We start from the raw sequence: 14,454 nt of genomic DNA, 5'->3' as shown, positions 1-14,454 counted from the left end.
AATTGTTGCTCCTGTCTTTGGGATTCGGAAACGCACAACACATCTCTCAAAAAGAGAGTGCAGATGCTGTGTATTTCTGCTTTAACCAGCTGAAATGAACAATCCCTGAATATGTCCTGTTGTTGATAAAGACAGATTATCGCCGTCTCAGACTGGACCATCTGGTGCTCAGATTCAACTCCCTTCAGTAGTCAATACCTGAATTAGCATACACATCTGTGATGAAGATATGCACCTGAAGGAGGAATAGATTTCTGTTTGAGACCATATTGATCGTGATTTTGATATTATCTGAATTCCTGCAACCTTTAACAATTACACATTTACAGAAATATAATACAAAAATTTCAATAATGTGTACTGTTGAAAATCAGGCAAACAAAAACTTCCCGGTATGTGTTCAAAGGCACTAATTGATACCAAAGTTTGTACCATTTCCCCCCACCTCAAAGGCAGCTTTTAGTGTTAAGTGATAAAACAACTGGCTGTATAATGATTTTCTGACTCTGAACTGCCCTATCCAGACAATTTCTTTTTTTTTTTTCTTTTTTGAGATAACCCACACTAATAAATCCTAAGCTTTTACTGCTTTAGTCCTTTACTGGTGTGTCATGGTCTTGCTCTCTTAATTGCGAAGAAGAATAAGAAATAAATGCTGAATGCAAATGTATCTATGCTAGGCTATGATGTTAGACCATTTAATCCTGAATATACAAAAAAATAAAAAAGTAAATAAAATCATCAGCAAAGGGGGAAAAAATGACAGGAAATTGACTTAATGGAACAATACATAAATAAATTGAACTAAATTCGGTTTTGATGGCTAGCATTTTCTTGCCCTACAGTTGAAATGATACTGTGAAGTCTTAATTAGGCTTATTTCTTCCCTCTTCCACTCTGTTCATTTTCATCTGTACAGACATAAACAGTAGGTGGATTATCTCCTTTTTGGTCATTGGTGCCGTGACAATGATTTATTTACTCAATATTTTTGTCATTGCCTTGACCATAAAGCTTGATGTAACATCATTTTAGCAATATTCGTTTTCCACTATGTTGTCATTATTGAACTGAGCTGAGAATGTGTTTAAAACATAGTTCAGATGGTACATTCTTTAATTAAGCAATAGTTCATGACAGGCCACAGAATGTGCTTATTATATCAGAGAAGGGGCTTGGTTCGCAAAGTACACAAAGCATGTTGCAAAAAAAAGTGAAAACGGTAGAAACTTTTTTTCAATACCATCAAACATTTTTAATGAATTAAAAAAAGTAGATCCTCTATTATATATGATATTTGCTACGCATTAGACAAACAAGCTACAATACATTTTCACCTCATTGCTTTGTGTGTTTTTCTTTTTTTTTGGTCCCCCCATTCGACTACTTGCTCTTTCTTTAGCTCTGCATGTTATTTCCACTGTCTTCTTCCTTTAGCTTAGGTTTACAATGTTGTTAAATAACAGCTAGCTACCCTGTTTGTTTTTTTTTTTTTTTTTTTTCCTATGCTACTACCTTTCTCTGCTGTGGAGAGATGCGTGTCTTTGAAACGTGAATTAACATCACAGTTGTTGTATAGGTTCATTATGCAACACCTACAAACCAATCATATTGCGATTAAACTTACCCATTTTGTAATGGATGGTTAAAATAGAGTTGTTTTGATGTCTTTGGAATTAATTTAGAATTTCACAGTCAGTGACCATAAGGATAGAAGCAAAATAGATATTCATTCCAGTTTATTTTGATGTGGGAGAAGGAAATTAAAATGTGCCTTATTATTTAACAAAAGGGTTTTATTTTTATTTAATGCTCAATAATCTGTGTTTACAAGATTTGTTTTGCGTGCGTGCATGCGTTTGTGCGCACACTCATGTGTACCAGAATAATACCCATGGATATGTGGGAGTAGAATTGGGATCTGTGTGCAGAAGCAGATGTTTTCTCAGGGGGTGTGTGGCGCATTCAGCAGTGTTTGGAAAAGGATGCATGCTGTGCTCACTGTAATTGGTGTATGTGTTAAAGCCAATTTTTGCTGCGGTCCCTCGTGCAGTTTGCTATCCTGCATCCACACCTTCTTCTCAGTGGACTTGAATCCAGGTCGTTGCTCTGCAGACAGTGAGACTTGCCCATGGTGACTGAAGGTTGTGCAAGAAGAAAGATTACACCGACACACACAAAGACACTGATAATCCCAAAGCAGTTGCTCCTTGTAAGCTCATCCTCTATTCCTTCTGTGTATGTTGATCACATTGGTGTTTCATTCTTGATCCCAGGAGTTAAAAGGCCTAGTGAGGATTTTGTGAATGTTTCTCAAAATGAGTTGAGAGCACATGTTTATCTCACAACGTCACTCCAGCTTAGAGAGATACACTCAAGCGAAGCAAATGACTTACTAAAATTTTTTTTCATCATGTAGAAAATGGATTAATGTAGACCCTGTTTTTGGTCAGTGTAACTGTTAAAACTCATATCCGTGCTTTGTGTCAGCCTGCTGGTTTCTGAGCAGGTTGCACACAGCTTGTCTCAGAGATCAAGCAATCGGTCTTGAGTCTGATTTTCAAAGAATTTCTCTTATGAAGTATTGAGGCAAGTTAAGCTTGGTTACCTCCCAAGTAATTTCCTAGAGCCGAATAACTATTCAGCTGAATTAAAGGAGTACTGTAAATTATATTCTTCATTCTGCTTGATTGTTGAGTTAGCCAAGCTAACCCTAACCCTAACCCTCTTACTTTCTGAAATATATTTAGAAATTCAGCGAATAGGCTGTAATAGTAGTAAACTTTTATTGGAAGAGGCAATGCAGTTCCAACACTGTCTTTGACCATTACAGCTGACTTTCGTTCTTGATTGGTGACTCATGGTATCTGTTGCTGAATCTGTGAAATAAATGCCCAGAGAATTTAACAGTGCAAACTATTATTATGATCATAATAATTATTATTTATTATTATGATCAGTGTGTTGAACATCACATCACATCGAGAGAAAACTGATGGCTGCTTTTAGGCCAGTAAAAGGGAGCAGTTTACAACATACAGTTTGTGTCAGAACAGATGACAGTAGATTATGACATCAAAGTTTTGTTTTTGGAAGTTTGCGACTGTAATAGTTGAAGTAGGCTGTTTATTTTACCACAAGTGCTCCAACACTATCATGAAATAGCCTCTGACGAGTCACCATTATTAGGGGCCATAATCATTTACACAAACACATAAATTGACAATGAGCGGATGTACAGTAGATAAAGCATGCCATTATGTTGGCTGTAGGGCAACACCATAAATGGATATGCATTTGGACAGCATAATGGAAAGGAGAAAGATTAGGGAAAAGAATGGGGCCATCTTATGAATGTGAATGAACAGAACATGAAAACATTATATGCAATAAAAACCATAAGAGGCCCAAGTTCAGCCTAAATATTAACGCACAGCAAAGGGATCTCATAAAAACCTGTCTCTCTCTTTTTCTGTCCCAAAACTCCAATAGCTTATTCTCAATGTGTGAACATTCCACACTAAATGTGGGATGATAACACACATCGAGTGTAAAAATTTCAAGGATAAACAATGAACATCAGAAGAGCAGTCACACTGTACTCTGTGCGACGAGATGCAAATGACGGCTTTCTCCTCATATTGGTTTGCCAGTGCTAATGATCAGCAAGAACTCTTTCATAACAGCCGCTGATATTCCATGGGAGATTTATATAATGCCCACATTCCCCATGTTTTTCACCAAAGCTCTGGCAGCTGGCTGGTCATGATGCTCCCTTTGTGCTTGTCAGATTAAAGGCAGCCTAGACCCTGAAACCACAAGACTAATTTTAGATAGTTAATAAGAATTCATTTACAGCGGTGCCTCCAGTTAAAATAGTGCATCTAGTGAACCCTCTATAAAAAGGGGAGAAAGGTGGGCAACGTGATTAATTACCTCAGTCTTTTGTTGACTACATAAGTGAAAGGAAAATAATACAAAAAATGCATGTGGTTCATTTTTTACACACAACTATGTTTGAAACATTAATGGCTTGCTGTGGTTTTCAATCATGACACTTGAGCTACAGCAACTGTGTCAGTTATATCAAATAAATATTTCAAGCTTGAACATGATACAGCCCGCTTCCTCTGTCGCCTCTCCGAGGCAGCTCTTTGATACCAGTGTTCTCTTTGCATAGAGAGGTCATGATCTGCCTCTAACCCAGTAGCACCATCCAGACGAACTGCAGTTTCACACTCAGCAGCCAGCTGTCATATGTAGTCCAATAAAACAAATCTGAGCATGCAATATTTATTGCAGGATCCGCAGAGGTGCCTCCATATACACAACTGTTGCAAACCACTCTAATACTTTCACAATGATCTGAAGCTGTTTAGAAAAGACCTCTCTTACTGTGCAGATGAAGATGTTATTCTTCAGTCAGCCAAATTCATATGCTTAATTACACTGACTGGGTTTGATACACATTTCGTGACGGTGAAGGAATCGGTCACACAATGCACCACCCCCTTTATTACATGTTTAAATTACACTATTTAATAACCAACCTTAACTGTAATTGTCACTGCAGTTATTATTAGTCTCAACTTGAAGAGGCTTTGTATGTGACTACACAAAGAAATCCACATCAAATGAATGCCTAAGCGGCATCACTGCTTTAGTCTCCACTGCTGTAGTATTTTACTGTAGACTGCCATAACAGATTTTAATGAACAGTCCTATTGAGAGTTGAAGAATTTTCTCTTTGAGGTAGGAACAGTACCAGATGGTGTAGCATCCCATTCCTTCCCCAGTGTAAATGAAAGTTGTGAGAACAACAGTGTGGTTTAAAATGACTGTAAATACAAGCTCATGACTGTCACCACTAAAACAGCCGGTGGGAAGCAAGTAACCATTAATTACTTGGTAGTTTATTCAGTCTCTGATTGTACCAATGCAATGACTTTGTGCAACATCACCTACTGAATCAAAGCAGAAAATCTGTGTTGCTTTCATGTGTTTCATGTCCTACATCATTCAAGTGACGCAAGCCCTCATGGGGCTACATTTTCTGAAATGTTAGGACAGCTTTGCCTCGTTCACATGAGGGATTTGCATTTCACTGCTGCTCATCTGGCTGGTTTAAAGGAGCTCTGATGAAAAAAGGTGACACGCATTGTTATTTACGTGTGCCAATTTGGATGTTTTCAAATAGAAAATCGTGCTTATCTTGCACGACAGCTGTCAGTCATTTCTGATAAAATCACACCAACACAATCCTAATAAAACAGATGAGCTCAGTTTAATGCTTAGTCGTATGCAAACAAAAGTAGCTACATAGTTAAGATTAGGAGAACATTAACCTGGTTGTTGATTGTACCACAGCACTGTTTGAAAACAAAGATCAGTAATGTCCAAACATTTCAATTAATGTCAGTTTTTTCAAAATGTCGAAGTTAGCAGAGTTGTCATTGTAGCTTACTTTGATATTGATGGTGAAAAGAGCTGAGGTGTCAGCAGATGTTAAACTGTAAGTACAAAGCTTGTCATCATGCCAGTCTAATTGTCACACGCAGCGTGAACTGTGAAGGCCAGATTTAGTCTCACCCAGACACAGACATAGCACAGACATGCACAAAATTAATTCTGTGCATGAAGCAGATTCACGAGATGAGTAGAATTACATCTTCAAATGAAGAATAAGATAGTGATCATAAGTGTGTTGTATAAACATCTACTTCGAGTAGGAGAGAGCCACAAATATAACCATTAAATTATTAAACAATCCATTCACCATTTCTGCTGAGTTTATATATTTAACTAAACATGCAATTGCCGAAAAACAAAATGGAGAACTCCAGCTAATGTGGTTTATGCGCCAGGCCTAAGGAAATTATATCAACAACAATTATTACTATTTTTGACATTAAAAAGTGCACACAGCAATTGAGGCTAAGTCAGGAGATGGGTAATACTATAACCATTTTGCATGTAATATTCACGAGTACTTACACATAGGCGGTTTATATTTTTAGCATGTGAAAGATCCACTTATTGATATGATGATAGAGGTGGAATGAGAGGTTGAAGCCATGCATATTGCCATCACAATAATATATTTGTGGTTTTAAACAACAACAATAAAATATGATAAGTTTCACTTAGTCTTTGTTGTTATTGTGACAGAGATTGGCCACTAAGGCTGAGGGGATATTGTGAAAATGTGCCACAGCTACTGAAAGGCAAATAGCCAAGTCAACAACAAATTTCCATGTACTGGATGAAAAGCTTCAGGACATTAACATATTTTTGCGAATGAAATTAGTTTTAAAATTAAGAGTGGAATCAAGACATGACAATGTCACAACTTCACCTTGAAGGGCTTTAACACCAGTTGGATGGTTAGTTGTCATGCTTGTGTGAACCAGCCTTCAGGAAATGTAGCTCTGGAGAAAAAAATACCTATGAGGGATGATGAACAAGAGAGCCGTTGCCATGGTTATACAGGGGCAGACAGGTCAGGAGAGCTGGATGTTTGGTTTTAAGGGCCAGAGGACGTCAGATGGGTTGTGGAGTCTTCAGGGCTATAATGAGCACCCCAATGTGTGCTGACAGGGCGACTGACAGGTCTCAGTTTCTTGTCTGGGAACCCTGCACCCAGGAATATTATGGAACGTCTGTCCTTTAAATCCCTTGGATAACCCCATTCAGCCCTAGGTTGCTTTCAACATGTGCAGCATTTCCGTTATATACAGATAAGTATGTCTAATTTTTGAGTCACCTACTTCCCAATGTATGAGCTGAAACAGAAAATGCATCCTCATATGTGCATTTGAATGAAATATTCCATCAATTTGGAGTTTCCAAAGGGTGGCTCCTCCAGTGGAACTAGTCTCAAAAGAAAAGAGGCATGCTGCCACTGGGCAGCCTTAGCTTGCTCCTCTAAACTCTAAACTCTCTGTGATGGACTTCTCATGGCATGATGATGGACCAGACATCACATGAATAGCTTGTTGAAAACCTGTGTCTCATCTCTGTCTCGACAATCCATGGGATAATCATCTGACAGTTTTGAAGTCAGTTTCCCCGTCTTGATCTATATTTCAGATATGCTCAATCACAGGGATAATCATGTCTTGTTGGCATTGACTATATTACATTTTCCCTCTGAAACATATTTTCAATTAATACGGAAATGGAGATTCATACTCCACCGAATTTGAAAAATGGCTGATTATAATCTTACAGTGTTTGTTTTATTTTTAAATTGTTTTTTTTTTATTTTTTTATTTACATGTTACTAATGGGTATATGCAGATTGCTTCATCAGAAACATATTAGAGATATTAATTGTGCCATGAGGCAAGCAGCTGGAGTGTTAAATTACCTCACAATGCAGTGGCTCATCCACTAAAAAAAGCTATTTTAAAAGTTTGTAATGTAATCACAAGGGTACAAAGAGGATTTAAATAACAGTGGCCTTGATTGTATCCTGAGGTGAAACTTCACAAAGGAAGATGATTTTTTTTTTTTCATACTTTTTGTGAAATGCTTATCACAGTTGGCTTGAAAACACCTCCTGTAGAGTTTTAAACGAATTTTCAATGGGCTTGCACAAGGAAGAAATAGGATTTTTACAATGCAATGCATTAAAAAATGAAGTGATACTCTGTTTCCCTCAGAACAATTACACGTTGCAAATCAGTATGTAATCACCAATTTACATTTTCATTTTCACTCAGTTTTATTTTGCATGCATTCGCTGCATGTAGCATGAAAGCTACAAGAGCCTCTGGAGTTATCCCTGTGAGTTCATCAGGGCGTTGATCAGAACCGTATGTTTAATTCACATCCTGCAAAACATTAAGCTTTAAAAATATATATGTAGATTCTGTCTTGGAGTTGAGAGTTATGGGCATATGGCATATGTGAGTGAATAACTTTGAGTTATGATTTAATCAAACTACCTCTTACTTGCTGGCTGATCTTTCTTTCTTATTTTTAAATACATCTAAAATTTAATAGTATATTTATTTTACTTTTTTAGCCCTTATTTCCTGACATGCAGCACACAATCTTGGATGAAAATGTGAAATGTGTTAAAACAGAAAAAGACAGGTGAGACAGTAACTTCCTCAAACCCAGTGGCCACTGACAGTGTGGGTTTTATTCAGACAGCTGTGAGGTGGTGTTGCTGACCTTGACTGACAACTTGAGTTAAGTAGCAATTGATAAAATATTGGACCAAACTTCAGTTATTGAGAATACAGAAAATTTGACGCTGTATTAATCTTTCCATTCTAGCTGTGAACAATCTGGCCTATCAAACTTGTCCAAATATTAATTACCCTTTCTGCATATTACTCAATGTTCATATTATATATTTTTTTTTCTGCAACCATCCTTAATAGCTGGTCTTTTGCAACACGTAGTTAATACTTCTATTAGAAATAAGTTGCAATGCAGTGCCTTTTAACTCATGCTTTAGGCATTATGGCTGTGGAAAGTATGGGATACTTGCTCTTAATTTTCTTTTGTGTGACAGCCAGTACATCACTGAGACGTGCTTGGTATTAAAAATACATTTCTTTTCCCACTATCTTTAAGACCAATGACTTCAACAAAAAATGTTTGTCACATTTCTGACAATACAGTCAGTCAATCACAATTTGCAATCTAAAATAGTATGCGTGGTGCCCCAAAACATCACATCACTGTCTGGGTTGAGTTCTGAAATAAATGATTGCTGGCATGTTTTGAGGGGGCGGTTGATGAGGCTTGGCCACATAGAAAATGAATTAATAGCAAAAGCTTTGTCTTCTGGCCTCATTTTTGTCAGAATTTATTTTTGGAAAAAGCAAACAAGCAAAATAAAGTGGGGAAAAAAAAACAAAACTCTAGAATTCAACAAGAATCTGTACTGTGGTTTCATTCATGTTCTTTTTTTTTTTTTTCCTTTTTGGAGTCTAAGATTGTTTGAATCAGTTAATTCATTATTGTTTATACGGAACAAGATAGAATATAATTAATCACAGCAGAAAAGAATCAAATTCTATTTATAATGCAATGTAATTAGCCTGTCTGCCTACATAGAGTGAAATTAGGGATACTTACATGGGGTATTTAGTCATTAAATATGGTTTATTTGGACTACTGAAAGAATGAATATGACAATAAATCATGCACTGCAACCAGCAAACGAATAAGCGGTTGAAGATGAATGGATGAATAAATCATGCAATCTACATCCTGCTTTTTACCATTAAAGCATTGAAAGGTTATCTGAAAAATGTTGAAATTCATAGTTAATTAAAAGAGAGGAAGGGGGTCCATGTTACCTTTTAACTTTTCAACATTTATTTTGATTCATTTGATTTGCTCACAAGAAAAAAAGATGCGCTGACATATGGAATGGAAAAAAATACACAAGTATATACAAATCTCTTATCAAAGTCACAATGCCATGTGTCGCTTTTTGTTGTGTGTCTCCTTCCAATATATGGGATATAACTGTGATATAGCAATAGTGGTCTGTGACTGACTGCACAGTGTTCCTTTTTTTTATTTGTGGATATAGAGTCTCTCTCCCTTGTGTTCTCCATCTTTGAAATTTAACTGTTCCTCTGTAATATTCAAGTCCTCCTTCTTTGCCTTAATGGGACCAGTGGTGTAGCAGATGGAGCTTTACAATGAAGCATGTGTGGAAAATTAATAGTCTTGAGGTGCAGAGTGTTGCATGATGCTTTTATAAGTTAACAAATATTTAATGTGTCCTTCTTAGGAGAGAAAATGCATGAATAATGCATCTATCCCAACTAATGTGTATTGCTAGCTGGATAGTTGAAGTGTAACTGCAGTCAGTGGTTACATTATCAAACCTTTCCCCTCACACTTGTGTGATGGATACACCTGTTAATAGGTGTGTGTTTGTGTGTGTGTGTGTGTGTGTGTGTGTGTGTGTGTGTGGGGGGGGGCAGAGCTCAAGCCATAGCTAATATAAGCGCTAAGATCCCCCCAAAAAACATATATACACGTATATCTGAAAGCACCCTTCATCTCTCTGATAATTCATTGTACTTACAATATCAAAGTATAACATACTTTCCCTGTCTTATCCCACACCTGACCCCTTATTCCAGTGCTTTGTGAATCTCAGGTGCATCGATAGCAGCATCCCAGCAGAGCAAACGTACAGTAGATGCTGCATTGGAATGAAGACTTCTATTTGACATTGATGCTCCTTTTGTGGTATTATATGCAAATCTACAGGATGAAGGCAGAGGACTGTTTGATGTGCAAATGATGATTTTGGGGCACTTGAAATGTGCACACCACTGCTTTTCTGTTAATTACCTTCCCTATGGAGTCAAGAAACTTTATTAAAGGGAGAATGAATGTGAGCATAAAGAAAATTGGGTCCACCTTCCACGGCTTGAACTGGTGGCGGACGTTGCACTGAATAAAATAATTCTGTACAATCACAATTGATGGAGTTTTCTGTATTTTGATGCCAAGCAGTTCTTAAGTCAGTTTTTAATGGAAACAGAATTGGAAATTGCAAGACTACAGCCAGTTTTCATGGGGGATGTAAACAGCCGAGGATAAAGCACTGCACTGCACTAAGATGTAATCTATATATCATGATCAGATATGGGCTACCTCACTTTATTGATTCCCTTGGTCTTCACAGTAAAACTATAATAACAGAGTGTTATTACGCTCTATGGCCTTATCAGGTATCACGACGCCAGGTAAAGGTCAGCCCGGGAAGGCGGTTTATGGTAGCTTCATATCAGTGTAGGCTACTTCATATTGTGACTGGCTTTCTCGGCATTCTTTACTATTTCGCATATCAAGCCTGGCATCCTGTCAGTGACCAGATAAGCTTCACTCATCAGAACAAATGACTTCAATTGAGTTACTTTGTCACATCCATTTGCTTTGAATTGCTGAATCAGCCTTTGATCAGCCATAGATGGTGTGTAATCAAAGACAAAGATTATATGACTTGCATAATGCATTAGCAGTTGTAGTGAAACAGCTGTCATTGCAAAGAGCCTGGCATATCCCATGTGCACACCAACAACACATTCACAGCCTTTCTGATGCTATTTTGGAAGTGAGAGAGCACATGAACTCTGAGCACACACAAATCAGAGCTGTGTTTTAAACTGCATTGACAGCTGGATGTGCAACATTTTCCATGGAAAAACCGTATTCATTAAGATTATTTTTCCAAAAGCCAACTTCTTGTCAGGCTCAGATGATCTTGGAATCCAACCAAGCTTTCAACACTCGTTCCACATCAGAGTTACTTGGACATAATGGTTTGTTTTAGTCTTCGGGTGCATAGTGAACTGAGACCGTCTACAAACCTACACATGCTTTCAGTCTTGTCTCATAAAGACACCCGTCTCAGCAAACATCTGAGTGAGCCTCCATTAAGTTGTGATAATGCTGGGTCTTTTCTTTTTGTGTCACACATCTGGAATGGTACTAAAGCTGTCAGTAATCTTGCAAACTTTTTTCCTCTCCTATAACATACCATTGTATTTGTCAGAGGTATTTGCTACAGGAAGTTAATCTTAAACATTGCACTTGATATAACACAACATTTTAACAGATTAATATGAGTGGATTAACCGAATTCTTCAAACACTGGGTGTACAAGAGATTAATTAATTTTTAAGGATTAGCCAGGCATTTTTCCGAATTTTTGATATTGTAAAGAAATCCTATGAAAAGACCAAAACCAACAACTTCCTAGTCCACGTCTCAATACTTCTTACTTATCTGTTGCATTTTGTGGCCACCAGCCCCAACAAGAAAAGGAAAAGTCTTTTAAAAGCATTTTTCTTTTAAGTCACTGCTGTTTTCTCATGATGATTTACCGACTGAGCATAACTACACCTGTAAGGATGTTGCTTCTTTACTGTATACTTATTTGTCGTGTTGTGTTGACACTCAACCCAATCTTTATCTAAGCAGAAATCTAACAAGCACACATAAATGCATACACCTGTGTAGCTGCACAAAGTATTTTAAAATGGATGACAGATGTGCATTAATGTTTGTTTTTTTTTTTTTGGTAGTTATGCCTTATTACAGCTGGGTTTTGTGGTTTTAAACTAACATTCTGAGAGATAAATCAATACATGTTTTGTTCAAGTGAATATTTACAGCATTGCTTTGGGGTTCTTAAGACTTATTCAAAGAAAACTACTTTCAGACTCCTTTATGAGTTTGCAGTACTTTTTGTAGGTCCATGCGTGAGGTTAGAGAAGAATGATATGTAACAAGATTTTACAATACGTCAGCCATTTTTGCCCTCTGGGATTCAGTGGCATGAAGGGAAACTTCTTATCCTTTAAGTGTTGTGCCATGGCTTCGTGTTCAGTATCAGTAAATTCTTGTTCTGTAGTTAGACAATAGTAGTGCCAAAATGTGTCCGGTGTACATTACAAGATGTTTCGAAAAGCCATGAGCTGTTTTGACTGTTACTGCACCTGCAGCAGATTGCCTGATAGGAACTAAGCCAACTTGTGAATTCTCAGTGGCGTTCTTGCAGTGTCTTTGCAGTATGCTGCTAGTCTGTTTTCCAGCACCACTTCCTCGCTGTGGGGAGGTGGTTATTTGCTTGCTTCTTCGACAGCATTTGCAAAAGATCAGCTTGCTTTGTGTGTTTGTTTTATAGTAGTCATAATAAGTGAGATATTCAGGTGTTGTCTCATAACCTCAAACCATCATGGTGATTTATACCAGTTCTGTTCACAGGAATTCAGCAGAGCTCAGGCTGTTAATATTCCAGATGTGACCCGTATTATCAAGAGATAATTTAAACATGTACGTTCGCAAAGTGAAAGTCTACTGTCTCCTGAATGCTTAGAAATCCAATACATCACAGGCCAAGCTGCTCTGTACTGAGGAGCTGAATCATTTGCTCTCTTAGCACGCCCACAGCTGCCTGTAGATAGGGCTTTGTCTTGTGTTTTAAGCAGATATTTGACACAAAGATGGGTGTTTTCTGTGCCTTAGAGGAGTGAGCAGTAAAAGGAGTGCAGTAAAAATTCCCAAGGTTGACAAAGGACAGATAAGAACCACAAATTTATTATAATTAAGTGAGCTGCCCCTGCTTCTCAAGCTGGTGCACTATCTACCTCAGTTAGAAAAAACAGTCCAGGAAAAGGAAGGAAGGGAGCGAATAATACATATTGGTCAATTAAAGAAACATCAGGGCTGCCTTTCTCATCGGTGACAGCCATGGCTAGAAGAACTCTGGTTTTCATCTGTACATCTTTCTGTCATTCCATCTGTCTTAATATATCTGTTCAGCCATCAGTCCCATCCCATCTATGAGTATGTGATATCTTGGGTACACCTTGAGGGAGTTCCTTCCAATTTGCCTCAAATGTTAATATAAACTGAAGAATAAACCTGCTGCATGTGGTCAAAGGTCAGAAGTAAAGGTCACTGTGACCTCATGTCTGTCCCAGGATTATGATAGCCTGAAGGGAATTTTCAAATATGGTACAGAAAGTAGTGAAAACTCAAAGTAACAAAATACTTTCATGTCTGTAACTTCAGGAGACGTACGCAAATTATGACAACATGCTCTTTAATAGTTCTTTTTATTTAATTACTTTGAAGACTTCACTACATCTGTTCCATAAGGTATATACACTCTGTATGAATCAGACTTGGCTGGCTGCTGCAGTAATTCAAACTTAATTTGCTGTTCATTAATTTTTTTCCAATTATATAACTACAATGTTATATGAAATGTCCTCAGAGAGAGTATCACAAGTATATGAGGAAACTGAGGGCACACATCTCGTCTAAAAGAAACAGCTGGAGAGTTGAATAGCCTTGTTAAATTGACCCTTAGTTACTGTTGCTGTATCAGTCAGACTGAAGTAGCAAGACTGTATAGACTTTTACAGTGACTGCAGTGGCAAATTTCTTCCCAAAAATTAGCAGCCATTTTTAAGATTTGACTCTGAAGGAAGAGGCTGAGTTTTTAATTGTCTGGTATAACTCAAGCTGAAGCATGCAAACATTTACACACTGTCTCCAACTGACCGGGAAGATTTGTTTTAAAAAGGGAACTTTATGAAAGGCTTAAATGTTTCTGTTTTTAAATAGACTTACTTGACGTTTAGAAAAAGGATTTTAGGATAAGGAACAACCTTTGACATATGTTTGGTTGCTCAAATATGAACTTTCCCGAAATGCAAACTGGGTAATAAGTCTCATTAAGGAACCCCCCCCCCCCCATGTTGGAGAGCATAGAAAAGTGTTCTTCTGATATAACCTTGGGCTATATATAGGGCTGTCATGATCATGAAAATGATTAATTGCCACACAAATCATTACAATTAACGATTTAATTTTCATTCTCTGATAATTTTATGCCAGTCCTATAGTATATGCCTAAACATAGTTTCATAATACACCTACAACTAAATCCATGAG

This window comes from Echeneis naucrates, chromosome 3 (assembly GCF_900963305.1).
Source record: "Echeneis naucrates chromosome 3, fEcheNa1.1, whole genome shotgun sequence".
In the NCBI taxonomy this organism is placed as follows: Eukaryota; Metazoa; Chordata; class Actinopteri; order Carangiformes; family Echeneidae; genus Echeneis; species Echeneis naucrates.
Note: the sequence above shows the minus strand (reverse complement) of the source record.